This window comes from Oncorhynchus mykiss, chromosome 18 (genome assembly GCF_013265735.2).
Source record: "Oncorhynchus mykiss isolate Arlee chromosome 18, USDA_OmykA_1.1, whole genome shotgun sequence".
Lineage (NCBI taxonomy): Eukaryota > Metazoa > Chordata > Actinopteri > Salmoniformes > Salmonidae > Oncorhynchus > Oncorhynchus mykiss.
The window spans coordinates 48368841-48385751 of NC_048582.1; positions in this window are offsets into that span (position 1 = coordinate 48368841).

Here is a 16911-nt window from a genome sequence, read left to right on the forward strand (position 1 = left end):
TGAAAGGGACACTGAATCTTTTGTAGACCTACGCTGTAATCAATAATTCTGCATTCCTTCCCTTCAGCATTCTCAACCTTTCAGATCTTGAAAAACAGTGTCAAACTTTTAAAGCATGTTGTCTCTGGCCTTTCTCTAGCGAAGGCTATGGATTTCTGCCTGCATGGGTGACTGCTGCCTGTCATTGTTGTATCTTCACCAAGGTACGAGTAGAGTGAGGCCGAGAGAGAGAGAGAGTGAGCGAGAGAGAGAGAGAGTGAGAGAGAGAGAGTGAGCGAGAGAGAGAGAGAGAGAGAGAGAGAGCGAGAGAGAGAGAGAGAGAGAGCGAGCGAGAGTGCAGATGTGCTGGTCAGGTAATAGGGCTAGAGCTTGTGAAAACGTGGGTCTTTCAAGGTGTCCTTTATGTCTTTGAAGGTTCTTTAGACACCACTTAATCGGTTACAAAGAAGTGTTCATTTCTGTGTGCCACAGCCGGAATCCCAGGCTACCAAATTCAAGGTATCTGAACAGTATACAGCCAGCATTGTGGGCTCTATGGAGTGAAAATGATTTGTGTTGTGCTTTGTCACCATAGTATTCTTACCTCACCTTTACCTTCCTGAGAGTGTAGCTAAAGGTTGTTGTGAAGAAACAGAGAGAAAGATTGGACAATGTGATTTCTTGTAAAGTAATTGCATACATATTTTAAGGTTAAATATCTTCTAGGAGTGTTACACTACATGTTTTCATAGTTTAAGTGTAAGAAAATCTACAAAAGTTATCGAAGTCTCTTGTAAGACATATTTCATTCTAGATATTTGCTGATTTGGAGTTGTGACCTTAATATCAAAGAAAACTTTCAGCAATTTTACATTCAAATCTAAACTTTCTGCAATTTGAAGTTGTAAGTTCATGTGTCATCTACAATGGAGGGAATACCAATTGTGGTATTTTGTGTATTTCTTTTGTTGCTCATCTTAACTTTTTTTGTACATAATGTTTCTGCCATCATTTCCTATGACCTGAAAAAAGCGTATGGACATCAGAACAGCTATCACTAACCTCGATTTGGACAAGGACTTCGGAGGCGAAAGTCATGTTGGTTATCCCGGACCAGTCCCAAATCGCCAACACTCGAAGAAGGTGGAGACGGTGCTATAGAGGCCGGCATGCGGAATACCTGACGAGATATGATTTGATTTATTAGGATCCCCATTAGCCTTACTAGGGTCCGATGCATAACGAAAAATACATTACAGACAAAATACTTTTCAATTTACATACATATCCCAACCAGAAGGCATCGATTACAGGCAACATCCGCACTGAGGCTAGAGCTGCCGCTTTCAAGGAGTGGTGCACTAATCCGGACGCTTATAAGAAATCCCACTATGCCTTCCGACGAACCATCAAACAGGCAAAGTGTCAATACAAGACCGAGATCAAATCCTACTACACTGGCTTTGACGCTCGCAGGATGTGGCAGGGCGTGCAAACTATCACGGATTACAAAGGGAAACCCCGCCGCGATCTGTCCATTTATGTGAGCCTATCAGACGAGCTAAATATCTTCTATGCTCGCTTTGAGGCTAGTAACACTGAAAAATACATGAGTACCAGCTGTTACAGATGATTGTGTGATCACACTCTCTGTAGCTGATGTGAGTAAGACCTTGAAACAGGTCAACATTATAAAAGGCTGCATGGCCAGACGTATTGCCAGGAAGCATACTCAGAGCATGTGCTGACCAACTGACAAGTATCTTCACTGACATTTTCAACCTCTCCCTGACCCAGTCTATAATACCTACATGTTTCAAGCAGACCACCATAGTCTCTGTGCCCAAGCACGCTAAGTCAACCTGTCTAAATACCTATCGTCCTGTAGCACTCACATCTGTAGCCATGAAATGCTTTGAATGGCTGGTCATGGCTCACATCAAAACTATCATCCCAGACACACTCCAATTCGCATACCACCCCAACGGATCCACAGATGACCCAATCTCTATTGCACTCCACACTCCCTTCCCAGGGAACACCTCTGTGAGAATGCTGTTCATTGACTACAGCTTAGCGTTCAATACCATAGTGCTCTCCAAGCTTATCACTAAGCTAAGGATCCTGGGACTAAAGACCTCCCTCTGCAACTGGATCCTGGACTTCGTGATGGGCCGCCCCCCAGGTGATGAGGGTAGGCAAAAACACATCTGCCACTCTGACCCTCAACACTGGGCCCCCTCAAGGGTGCGTGCTTAGCTCCCTCCTGTATTCCCTGTTTACCCATGACTGCGTGGCCGCACACAACTCAAACACAATCATTAAGTTTGTAGACGACACGACGGTGCTAGGCTTGATCACCGACGATGATGAGGAGACCTACAGGGAGTAGGTTAGAGAGCTGGTAGTGTGGTGCCAGGACAACAACCTTTCCTTCAACATAAGCAAGACAAAGGAGCTGATCGTGGACTACAGGAAACGGAGGGTCAAGCAGGTCAATAGCTTCAAGTTCCTCAATGTCCAAATCACTAAGGAATTATCATGGTCTACACACACCAAGATGGCACGGCACTGCTTCTTCCCCCTCAGGAGGCTGAAAAGATTTGTCATGAAGCATCAGATCCTCAAAACGTTCTACAGCTGCACCATTGAGATCATCTTGACTGGCTGAATCACTGCTTGGCATTCAATCACAAGGCGCGGTAGTGCATATGGCCCTGCCATACCAAACGTCCTACCATCCAGGACCTCTATACCAGGTGGTGTCAGGGGAAGGCCCTGAGGTACCGATGCACTATGTCTCGAACCAACATGTACCTGAACAGCTTCTACCCCCAAGACATAAGACTGCTACATAGTTTATTAAAACCAGTTGGATTTAGGGGGCGCTATTTTAATTTTTGGATGAAAAACGTTCCCGTTTTAAACAAGATATTTTGTCACGAAAAGATGCTCGACTATGCATATAATTGACAGCTTTGGAAAGAAGACACTCTGACGTTTCCAAAACTGCAAAGATATTGTCTGTGAGTGCCACAGAACTGATGTTACAGGCGAAACCCAGATAAAAATCCAACCAGGAAGTGGCGCATTTTTTGAAACCTCCTCATGCCAATGTCTCCTTATATGGCTGTGAATGAGCTTCGAATGAGCGTACGTTTTCCACGTTTTCCCCAAGGTGTCTACAGCATTGTGACGTCATTTTAGGCATTTCCCTGTAAGGGACCATATATGGCATGTGGTCACATGGTGTCTCCCGCAGAAAACCTTGCGTAAAATACTGAGGTAGCCATTTTTCCAATCGCTTCTTATGAGTAACCAACTGCCTCGACGGATATATTATCGAATATATTTGTTAAAAACACCTTGAGGATGGATCCTAAACAACGTTTGCCGTGTTTCTGTCGATATTATGTAGCTAATTTTGAAAAAAGTTTGCCGTTATAGTTGTAGCATTTATCGGTCGATTTCTCAGCCAAATATGGTGACGAAACTGGAGCTTTTTCGCCAACAAAAATAATATTTTTGGAAAAAAGGAACATTTGCTATCTAACTGGGAGTCTCCCGAGTGAAAGCGTCCAAAGTTCTTCAAAGGTAAATGATTTAATTTGGTTGCTTTTCTTATTTTTGTGAAAACGTTGCCTGCTGCCAGCAGAGCATTATGCCATGATAAACTTACACAAATGCTTGTCTAACACTGAGATGACAGTGTTGTTAACAAAAGGCTAAGCTTGTGTTTGAATATATTTATTTAATTTCATTTGCGATTTTCATGAATAGGAAAAGTTTCTAGGGGTATTTATGTCCGTTGCGTTATGCTAATGCGTTTGAGGCTATGATTACACTCCCGGATACAGGTTTGCTCGTCGCAACTGGTTTTAAAATAGTTAAAGCAATACCTACCCAGACTATCCTCATTGACCCTTTTTGCACTAACTTTTTTTGACTCATCACATACACTGTGGTTACTGTTCATTATCTATACTGTTGCTTTGTCACTTTATTCCCACCGGAACAGTACATTATGAAATAATTCAAACATTACAGCCTTATCCACTAAAATGGATTAAATACAAGTTTTCCTCATCAATCTACACACAAAAATTTGATCATATTACTCCAGTGCTAGCCTCCCTACACTGGCTTCCTGTCAAGGCAAGGGCTGATTTCAAGGTTTTACTGCTAAACTACAAAGCATTACATGGGCTTGCTCCTACCTATCTCTCTGATTTGGTCCTGCCGTACATACCTACACGTACGCTACGGTCACAAGACGCAGGCCTCCTAATTGTCCCTAGATTTTCTAAGCAAACAGCTGGAGGCAGGGCTTTCTCCTATAGAGCTCCATTTTTATGGAATGGTCTGCCTACCCATGTGAGAGACGCAAACTCGGCTCAACCTTTAAGTCTTTACTGAAGACTCATCTCTTCAGTGGGTCATATGATTGGGTGTAGTCTGGCCCAGGAGTGTGAAGGTGAACGGAAAGGCTCTGGAGCAACGAACCGCCCTTGCTGTCTCTGCCTGGCCGGTTCCCCTCTTTCCACTGGGATTCTCTGCCCCTAACCCTATTACAGGGGCTGAGTCACTGGCTTACTAGGGCTCTTTCATACCGTCCCTAGGAGGGGTGCGTCACTTGAGTGGGTTGAGTCATTGATGTGATCTTCCTGTCTGGGTTGCCCCCCCCCCCCCCCCCCCCCCCCCCCCCCCCTTGGGTTGGGAGGACTTTGTGGGCTATACTCGGCCTTGTCTCAGGATGGTAAGTTGGTGGTTGAAGATATTCTTCTAGTGGTGTGGGGGCTGTGCTTTGGCAAAGTGGGTGGGGTTATATCCTTCCTGTTTGGCCCTGACCGGGGGAGTCCTCGGATGGAGCCACAGTGTCTTCTGATCCCTCCTGTCTCAGCCTCCAGTATTTATGCTGCAGTAGTTTATGTGTCGGGGGGCTAGGGTCAGTTTGTTATATCTGGAGTACTTCTCATGTCCTATCCGGTGGCCTGTGTGAATTTAAGTATGCTCTCTCTAATTCTCTCTTTCTCTCTTTATTTCTCTCTCTCGGAGGACCTGAGCCCTAGGACCATGCCTCAGGACTACCTGACATGATGACTCCTTGCTGTCCCCAGTCCACCTGGCCGTGCTGCTGCTCCAGTTTCAACTGTTCTGCCTGTGATTATTATTATTTGACCATGCTGGTCATTTGTGAACATTTGAACATCTTGACCATGTTCTGTTACAATCTCCACCTGGCACAGCCAGAAGAGGACTGGCCACCCCACATAGCCTGGTTCCTCTCTAGGTTTCTTCCTAGGTTTTGGCCTTTCTAGGGAGTTTTTGCTAGCCACCGTGCTTCTACACCTGCGTTGCTTGCTGTTTGGGGTTTTAGCACTTTGAGATATCAGCTGATGTACGAAGGGCTATATAAATACATTTGATTTGATTTTGATTTGATTTGATTACACCTGTCTATATAAGGTCCCACAGTTGACAGTGCATGTCAGAGCAAAAACCAAGCAATGAGGTCGAAGGAGTTGTCCGTAGAGCTCCAAGACAGGATTGTGTCGAGAGCACAGATCTGGGGAAGGGTATCAAAACATTTATGCATCATTGAAGGTTTCCAAGAACACAGTGGCCTCCATCATTCTTAAATGGAAGAAGTTTAGAACCACCAAGACTGTTCCTAAAGCTGTCCGCCTGGCCAAACTGAGCAATCTGGGGAGAAGGGCCTTGTTCAAGGAGGTGACCAAGAGTGATGGTCACTCTGACAGAGCTCCAGAGTTGTGGAGATGGGATAACCTTCCAGAAGGACTTCCAGAAGGACAACCATCTCTGCAACACCACCAATCAGGCCTTCATGGTAGAGTGGCCAGACGGAAGCCACTAATCAGTAAAAGGCACATGACAGCCCACTTGGAGTTTGCCAAAAGGTACCTAAAGGACTCTCAGACCATGAGAAACAAGATTCTCTGTTCTGATGAAACCAAGATTCATGCCAAGGCTAAGCACACAGCCAAGACAACCCAGGAGTGGCTTTTGGGAAAGGTCTCTGATTGTCCTTGAGTAGCCCAGTCAGAGCCCAGACTTGAACCCGATCGAACATCTCTGGAGAGACCTGAAAATAGCTGTGCAGCGAAGGATGGGAAAAACTCAAATACAGGTGTGCCAAGCTTGTAGTGTCATACCCAAGAAGACTGGAGGATGTCATCGCTGCCAAAGGTGCTTCAACAAAGCACTGAGTAAAAGGTCTGAATATTTATGTAAATGTGATATTTCAGTTTTTTTTGTTATTTATAAATTTGCTAACATTTCCTAAAACCTTTTTTTGCTTTGTCACACTCTCTATCCGTCTCTGCATTGTTGTGAAGGGCCCGTAAGTAAGCAGTTCACTGTTAGTCTACAGCTGTTGTTTACTACTTATATTATTTGATCTACAGTCAAGTAAATGACCTAATGTACGATTCCACGAGTAATCATAAAATAAATTCTCAAAATATTGGTGTGCTAAAACTTTTTTTAGATCACTCAACACATTCATTTGATGTTGATATATCACATCAAGTTGATCCTCACTCAAATGTATGGATTGTGTATTGTTTACGAGCATCAGTTTTTATAATCTGTAAAATATGTGGCCGGTGTTCAAATGTGTGACACCAGCAATTCATTATGGGGCTTCTAAATCCTCTTGCAGACAGACACACACAGCAGACAGGGTTGCAAAATATAGCAAATATAAATCCTATTAACATGACAAGGGATTAGTCTGGGAGAGTTAGAAGAAGAGTTGTGACGAGTGTGTTTGTGCATCCATGCGTGCGTTAGTTCAATAACACCACATAAAAAGGTACTTTTCCATACATCTTCACATTTCAGGGCAACATTTTCTACTCTGTTCTTCCATTAGGCCATCAGCAAACAATCTTCTTCGCTGTAGCTGGAATCGTCTGATCTGTTTCGGTACATTTTCAGGGACAGATGTTTTAGCCTTTTCTTTATCTCTGAAACAGCCCAAACAGCCTCTAGATTTATATTACCAAGGTAAACAGATTTTTATGAGCACCAATATTATTTTATGAACATAGTCTGTTTTCCTTTTCTCCTTTTTTGACGGTAATAGCTCAAAAGGTACATGATCCTTAATGGAAGTAACTGTGTGGTTTAAATGACAAGGTGGCACATCTCACGAGACTGTGTGTGTGTGCCCGCGCGCGTGCGTGTGTGTGTGTCTGCGTGCTTTCATGCGTGTGTGTGTGTCCGCGTGCGTGCATGCATGATTGTTGTTCATCAATGTGGCCCAATTGATTAGCTAACGGGCCTAATCCCCACGCGTGTCTGAAAACAGACTGATATACTGGGGCAGAACTGACAGAGTGGAGCATCTTGGTAATGTAATTGGATACTGGGGGAATGAAGCCTAAAACACATTATATCCAGCACTCTGACACAGATAGCATTATCCAATTTCTATTCCAGTCAGATTTTATGGGAGGTTTGTCCCGGGTGGAACTTAGGGCTGGGGCGTTTTGGTCTTTTTAGCTTTGGGGATGAGAAGAGTTACAGTTTCACCCAATCGTAAACAACTACATTTTGCCACCACAGGTTTTTATGGATCATTTTGAATGAGTCGCTGAGTTGCAATACATCAATCAACAAGTTGACCTACTGTATGTTGCTTTAAGAACTTTGGATGGAAAGTATTTTTATTTTGTTAACCACGGCGTACTTTTGATCAGTAACACATTCAGAGAGCAATTCCTTGAGATGGATTTGGAAATACTGGGCCTATATGAAGACAGCGATTACATTTTGGAGAGAAAGTTGATGCCAGAGCCAAAACCAGAATAGGTCAAAGGAAAAATGATTTTACAAAGCAAATTGCAGACAACTTGTAAAAAGCATCTTATCTTGTCAGCTTATGTGGAAAAAAAAGCAAGCAAATAAAGATTTCTACGAAAAAAATCTCACTCCCTGCCATTTCGCCTTTAATTACAATACATTTTCAACTCGTCAAAAACAGGAATTGATTGTTTTGTGATGTGGTGGACTAACAGCCCCTCAGGCTATGGACACCTGTCCATGTGTCCATGTGTTCCAAATTGCACCCTGTTGCCTATATAGTGTACTACTTTTGTCCAGGCCCCATAGGGCTCCGGTTAAAAGTGGTGCACTATATAGGGGATAGCGTACCTTCTATGGGGGAGCCCCGTGTCTAGTGTTCAATCGGAAATATTGACAAGGACAGATTGATGCAGATTCAGCCTGCATGTTAAAACCCTCCTCACCACAAGCTCTGCAGAAAAGCTGAGAAAAGCTGCAGAAAAGCTGAAGATGAAGGTGTAGGTGGAAAAAATTATTGTTTTTGGGGGGGTGCAATCGAATGTGCGTGTGTTATAAGTGTTATATGTTGGCGACTGTGATTTTCTACTTTACAAAATATATTTTGATCTTAACTGGAGATTCTAACAGAGCATTTACAAATATTCTTGTATTGGTGTTGCTGGGTTTGTTAGGTTGCTCTTTGAAGGCCCAATCAGTGATTCATTCTGTGGCCTTGGTCCATCAGATCTTACTTACACTGCAGGCATCCCAAATGGCACCCTACTCCCTACTCCACTACTTTTGATAAGGGCTCATAGTGTGTCGCTTAGAATGCAGTCACTGTTGTTGTTCTTCAGCCCTTGGGGCCAGTCTTTGTGTGTCAGAGAGCACAGAGCCAGTCTCTAACCCCCACTGATTACATTCTACGCTGACTTCACACCCAAGGTCAAAACTCTTGACATCTATAAAAATAATGAAAAGATGACAGAAAAAGCATTAGCGTTTTTCAGTACAGAAAACCACAAACACAGTCACATTTTGATTTGTTGTACTGTGTGTGCTGAACCACTAGGATTCCATTGTACCAGCATTCAAATACAATTATACATTGATAGGGAAACTATCAAGGTACGGGAACCAACAAACCAAAGCCATTCATGTCTGACAGCAGATACAGTATAATCAGTCCTATATGGTTATGACAAATGTCAGTGATGTCACAGTCTCCTTGTTAACTCAGACTTCGAACAAGCCTACCCACCCGATAGCTTGCTGGCTACCTGGCAACAGTCGGGCACCGATAAAAAATGTGTTTATTTCGATGATAGATTGAGAAATTGTTTGTAATATTGGATTCGATCTGGAAGTCACCATGACATGCCAATTAGATAACCTTACTGTTCTTGGGAAGCATGACGACAAGCTGATTCACAAGCTGAATCACAAGCTGAATCAGATGCTGAATCAGATGCTGAATCACAAGCTGAATCACAAGCTGAATCACAAGCCGAATCACATGTCGCTGGTGGTAGCTAACATTGCCAACTGTTTTCCTCCTAAGACTTATTTATTTTGAGTAGGATAGCAGTCTATATGGGAAATGATTTGTTATATTAGTAACCATCTGGATGCCAGCATGATACAGTCTTAATATTTATTGATGGGGAGAGGTTTGCATGAACGGCAAGCCGGGAGGAAAAACTCCCGCTTGGCGACTGCTGTCGTGAAGTACGGCAAGAGAAGTAGCTAAATAGCTAGTGAAGGTAGCCAATATATGATTTTCAGCTTCTTCCATGAATTGCGCTAATTGTGATTGTAACAGTGCCCACATGTAAATGTCTAGCAGAACTGGGTCTGGCTTCTCTGAGTGGATGTTATTTGACAGAGAGGAAAAAGCAAGGAGACAGATTGTGTGGAATTCAAAATGTTTGTGTACTCTTTTGCATCCACAGCATCGTCTGGCCTTCAAAAACCCTTTAGAGTGCTCTCTCTCTCCCGCGCGCCTACAGAGCGGGTCAACAATCAGTGCCCCTGAGCTACAGGGAGAGGAGTGGAGGGGAGAGACCTTAACGACGTCTCTCTTTCACAAACCATTAAAGGCAATCATCAGACACACAAGGTACCCTGCCAGCAGAGCTGGAGGCCAAGGGGAACTGGTGATAAGGAAAGTGTTTCAACCGCTTTGAAAGATGCTGAAGAAGTGTGCTGTTTTGGAAAACGAGGCCATGAGGGAAGGGCAATGGATGCAACCCTTTCCTGTCGGTGGTAGTGGGTAGAACCTCTACGTTTATCCAAGGAGAGAAAGCAGTGCTTCTATTGGCGACAGTGACGAATATAGGAAATGAGGACGTTCCTTGCTTGGTCATTTACTCACAACAAACGTCTTAAAAGCCTTGAGATAATAGTAGGGATTCAGTTAGAAATGTATAGACTGTGTCATATTAGAAAGGCTATATTGTCTTGCATTGGCATATGGTTTTGAGTAGCATGTTTATTTTATTTTGTGTAGATTTTACACAGCCATGGAATTAAATATACTGGACTGAGCCCAAGACTGGTGAAGTGGAAAGGAAAGGCAAGGCGGTCTAAATCAATTAGTCCATTAATTACTATGCAGGACAGGGTCCAAACTGCCATAAAACTATATACACCAATACACAGTGATTAAAAATAAGCCATTAATGCTGAGCAATGCAGCCTATGCAGCCTATTTTAGTCCATTAGATACGCAATGAGCTTAGTGAGACTCAGGTTAGGTTTAACTCCCATACAGTTGGTGAAGGGTTAATGATCCACACAGTGTCTGACGGAACTTGTAATACAACCTGTAATTAATGTCTCAGTAACACTTAACTTAACACATACGAACTAAGAGTATACTACATTATGACATTATGATGTGAATGTATAGAGTAGAATGTGTGTATGTGAGAGAGAGAGAGAGAGAGAGAGCTCACTTGCTTTGGCAATGTTAACATGTGTTTCCCGTGCCAATAAAGCCCCTTGAATTTAATTGAATTGAATTGAGAGAGAGAGTGACAGAGACAGACAGAGACAGAGAGAGAGAGAGAGAGAGAGAGAGAGAGAGAGAGAGAGTGAGAGAGATTGAGTGAGAAGCTGAAAAGTCTGTATTACATCTAGTGGTGCATTTTTTTTTATTCCTCTCATTGTTCCTGTACACAAGAAGGCAAAGGTAAATGAACTAAATGACTATCATCCCGTAGCACTCACTTCTGTCGTTATGAAGTGCTTTGCGAGACTAGTCAAGGATCATATCACCTCCACCTTACCTGTCACCCTAGACCCACTTCAATTTGCGTACCATGCCAATAGGTCCACAATTGCCATCACACTGCACACTGCCCTATCCCACCTGGACAAGAAGAATACATATGTAAGAATGCTGTTCATTGACTACAGCTCAGCATTCAACACCATAGTACCCTCCAAGCTCATCATTAAGTGGTGCGGTCTGCACAACGCATCACCGGGGGCAAACTACCTGCCCTCCAGGACACATACAGCACCTGATGTCACAGGAAGGCAAAAAATATAATCAAGGACAACAACCACCCGCTATCATCCAGAAGGGCGAGGTCAGTACAGGTGCATCAAAGCTGGGACCGAGAGACTAACAAATAGCTTCTATCTCAAGGCCATCAGACTGTTAAACAGCCATCACTAACACTGTGAGGCTGCTGCCTAAATACAGACTTGAAATCATTGGCAACTTTAATACATTTATCACTAGTCACTTTAATAATGCCACTTTAATAATGTTTACATATCTTGCATTACTCATCTCATATGTTTATACCATCTATTGCATCTTGCCGCTCTGTCATTGCTCATCCCTATATTTCTATGGATATATTCTTATTCCATTCTTTTACTTCGATTTGTGTGTAATAGGTAGTTGTTGTGGAATTTAGATATTACTTCTTAGATATTGCTGCAACGTCAGAACTACAAACAGAAGCATTTCGATACACTCACAATAACATCTGCTAACCATGTGTATGTGACCAATGCATTTTGATTTGATGTCATCCCATTCTAAATGGTCATCTCTTACCATGCAACATTGGCTTTACCCTGCAGCTCCATACGCTCAAGACACACACACACACACACACATACACACACACCAGTTTGTTTGTTAAAGCATTAGTCCAGCAGTACTCTGATCCCAGATAATAAAATGGTGGAGTGCTAACAGCCATTAGTCTGAAATGAACATGTCCGTATTGATTTCCGTCTCAAATCCCCTTTAATTGCTGGATGTCGTGTTAACTTGACGAGCTGTTAGGAAGATAAACCAGGGGGAAGGAAGGGAGGGAGGTGTCCTACAGAGCTTTGTCAATCAGTGCTAACACGCATGCACGCACATACACACACATACGAACACATAGTCATTCCTATTGGCAGTCTCATTAAAACAGGGTAGGAGAATTAAAACACTTGAACATGAGCTGTTGTCTATGAAGTGTCAGGAACATTGGCTCAACTAGATTGTTGATGGACATAGAGTAGCCTCCCGGCTAACCCAATCCCGGCTGATTAGGAGGTGAATAGTCACCTCTATCTCTGTCCTTCTTTCCCTGGCTTTCTCCATTTTTTATCTCTCTCTTTCTTTCTCTCTCTCATTCCCTCCCTCTGTCTCGCTATCTCTTCTCTCGGGATGTTATGAAGCAGTGTTATCATGCAGCAACTGTTACCATGGCCCATTACAGACCACTTTAAGAAGGCTTTGAGCCATAAAATACCTTTCTCACACCATATCATCCAGACTATTAATCACACACAGCCTGTGTATATAAACACAAGGTCTTTCCACAGGCTAAGGTTCATATTTTCAGTTAATGTGGGAATAACACACTAAATGGCAGACACAAACACACGCAAGCAAGCAAGCAAGCACGCACACACACACACACACACACACACACACACACACACACACACACACACACACACACACACACACACACACACACACACACACACACACACACACAGTGACTTCAGTCTGGTCATGTTTTAGATGCCTTCTGCATTGACAGTTCATGGTTGATTCATCTTAAGCCTAGAGGATAAGTGGAAGTAGAGGCCCTCTCTTTGTGTTACTGTGTTCTTCTATTCTTTTGCTCTTTCCTTTTATCGACATACACACCCCAGTCCAGTGTCTCAGTGTCTGGTAGCAGAGAGAAGCTTTAAATGTGCTTTCACAAGACTGCATGAAAGTCAAAGCAGTTTTCTGATCATGTAGCAGTGTGTCGTGAGAGGCTCCCTATGATATTATACAGTCAACCTCACGGAGGTCCCTCTCATGGGCCTTTATTAGACTTCTGTGAAAGTGCACACACACACACACACACACACACACACACACACACATCTGTCTGAAAACATTGAAACGTTGAAACGTCTGTACTAAATGACTGTATGTTTCTTGTTTATCAATGAGTGGGAACATTTTATCCTCAGGTTAACCACGTGCAGCACTCTATGTCTCTGCTAGGTGATTGGCTATCGATTTTACGTCTTGGTTTTAGATTGGGCCAGGGCTGCTCTGGTAACTGCAGAACAGAGATAGAAGAGAGGATGAAGGAGGAGAAGAAGAGGACGGTACTGGTGTCATTTCATAACCAGGACCATTAGAGAGAGGAAATAATCACAGCGCACATTCTGTTTCTAGGTGGGAAGGTTTTGTAGGGCAACGGTTCTCTTACTTTCATAACTCTAATTGATCATGATGATATCTTGTAAATGTATGGCCCTGTGGTGTCATAACGTATGCTGGACACTGTGTACCATGGGGCACTGAGGTTTGTTACTCATCCCAAAGCTCTCACACATCACTGTACCCTCTATAAGGCAGTGGGCTGGCCTTCGTGAGAGCTTTGGAGATTCAATTTCTGGTACATTTTTATTTATAAGGCCATATTGAGAAAGCTCCCATTGTACTTGTGTAACTAAATTGTGCAGCAGACAAATGAAAACTAGCGCCTGTGCTCACGACTGTGTTATGTTGGTGGTGCCTAAGGCCCACACAGAGTTAGGGGGGGGGGGGCTTTCCAGTTCCCTGCCCCCTCCGCTTGAAATTAGCTTAAAAAGGTCCTGAAATTACAGGAGCTTGTCCCTTTAAAATGAGTTTAAAGGGCGGTTAAGCACTATGACGGAAAATGAAGTGGGAGGCGGTTAATGGTTGGACCGCTAGTTGCGCCACACTTTCCCAAACCATCTTGCTGTTCAATGTGTGCATGTTTAAACTGCTGTGCTTTGTGTTTCATGTTGTAAATGTGTCTGCTGCTTTGTGTTCTTACATGTTTGCCCAGGTCTCTCTTGTAAAAGAGACAGTCTCATTGAGATGAACAAAGCTGGTGACATTAAATACAAAGATATTCTATTTAGAACTACTGTATGTTCTGTTACAAAATGAGACGGCTTTATGGAGCAAGGGGTCTGCAATGTAACCACAATGTTATAGTGCCGTGTTATTATTATGACTGACACTATCTCAGATCAGTTCATGGAGCGGTCTGTATTCTAATGGGATGGACACGTGTTCAACATCGCAGTTTCCTTAGGTAAACCTTTTAAATGCTTTGTGAAACTGTCCTGATGCTATAAGGATTCCTAAAGTGGTAGAGCCATAGTTTAAATAGTGCTTTGAAATACTGTCCATTAACAAATGCCTAACAATACCTGGTAATTCACTCAGTTTATGGTGAGTTGTCTGTGTTCTCCTCTATTCACTTGGAATTGAATAGGGAGAATAACGGGAGAAATGAACCAAGTAGACACAGAGGTTGTATAGACAGCTGCAAAGAGTTATGTTACCTTGGCTTAGTCCTCTTCAGCCGCTTCGCTATCATTCTCGAGGATGAGGTTGAGGGGGCCTCTTTCTCTCTCTGTGCACACTGACTGTTCAGTCCTTCAGAGGCTCTCTCATCCCCTCTCCCCTCCTCTCTCCTACGCTCTCGACTCCTCCCTTCCTCTCCTCGGTGTCAGTGGCATACTAAAATCAAAAGAAAGTCAGAGAGAACCAGTCCTTTCATCTACTGTAGAGTAAAGACGACCAGAACATGGCTCAGAAATATAGATACATATTAAGAGTCATCCTTTGTACTCTATCACCACAGTGGTGACCCTCCCCTCTCCCCTCCTGTCGAGCATAGGCTGTATTACAGAGATAATAATACATAATCTGAATTATAAACCGTGTTGTTTGTATCCTGGATGCTGATTGGATGAGCAGGGTTCCAAGCCGAACCTTTAGCAGACACCTATGCCTGCTAAAGGTTCCATCTGAAAATGATCGCTGGGCCTCCATAAGAATATCATGTTCATGTTGCTGTCCTAATCATCTGTTGTATTTATCTCAACTCGAACATGATTTCCCCTTGCTTCCAGCCTAGCAGTTAGTTTGGTACAGTGGAGGTTAATATAAGCCGTCTGTCTGCCTGTCTGGCCTAGGAAGATTTAGTTCACTTTTGAAATCTGAACTCCCCTGTAGAGAGCGAGTGAACAATGTACACTGCGCGGAATAGACCACTTTTTGTATGCCAGGCAAAATCATGCATCATCATTGTTATCATGGATATATCCTAGTAAATTGCAATAGAAGAAAAGCTAAAACAAACAAAAATGCAGCTACCCACTGGGCACACAATGTCATTTCATCATGGACTTTTGGGTCATATTTGGTGGAGACATTGATCAATGAGATTTCAACCTTTATTCACCCACTCAAAAAGACAAACAGAAGTTTGGTGAATTCCTCATTTGTTATGACTATGCTTTCAGCCATCTAAAAGCAAAACCAAATTCCAATGGAAAAACATATTTTACTTTAGTTGTCATCTAAACGTATTGTCAATAGGACTAAATCAAATCAAACTTTATAAAAGGGCATTTTAAATTTGATTAGATTTAGTCTTATTCTTTAACAAAATTGTCTTATTGTGTCATCACATAGCACGGTCTCTTGTGCCTTATTGCTTAAGTAAACACTAATGTAGTATTCCTCTAAAACATCAACCATGACAGTATGAGATGGCTTAAGACAGAGAAACACAAATAAACAGTAGGTGACAATCAGGGGTGTCGGAATATAACACAGAAAGACAAACAGCCAGGGGTGTCAGATTATAACACAGAAAGACAAACAGCCAGGGGTGTCAGATTATAACACAGAAAGACAAACAGCCAGGGGTGTCTGATTATAACACAGAAAGACAAACAGCCAGGGGTGTCTGATTATAACACAGAAAGACAAACAGCCAGGGGTGTCGGATTATAACACAGAAAGACAAACAGCCAGGGGTGTCTGATTATAACACAGAAAGACAAACAGCCAGGGGTGTCGGATTATAACACAGAAAGACAAACAGCCAGGGGTGTCAGATTATAACACAGAAAGGCAAACAGCCAGGGGTGTCAGATTATAACACAGAAAGACAAACAGCCAGGGGTGTCTGATTATAACACAGAAAGACAAACAGCCAGGGGTGTCAGATTACAACACAGAAATAAAAACAGCCAGGGGTGTCGGATTATAACACAGAAAGACAAACAGCCAGGGGTGTCAGATTATAACACAGAAAGACAAACAGCCAGGGGTGTCGGACTATAACACAGAAAGACAAACAGCCAGGGGTGTCTGATTATAACACAGAAAGACAAACAGCCAGGGGTGTCGGATTATAACACAGAAAGACAAACAGCCAGGGGTGTCAGATTACAACACAGAAAGAAAAACAGCCAGGGGTGTCGGATTATAACACAGAAAGACAAACAGCCAGGGGTGTCAGATTATAACACAGAAGACACACAGCCAGGGGTGTCGGATTATAACACAGAAAGACAAACAGCCAAGGGTGTCGGATTATAACACAGAAGACAAACAGCCAGGGGTGTCAGATTATAACACAGAAAGACAAACAGCCAGGGGTGTCGGATTATAACACAGAAGACAAACAGCCAGGGGTGTCAGATTACAACACAGAAAGACAAACAGCCAGTAGTGTCAGATTATAACACAGAAAGACAAACATCCAGGGGTGTCAGATTAAAACACAGAAAGACAAACAGCCAGGGGTGTCAGATTATAACACAGTA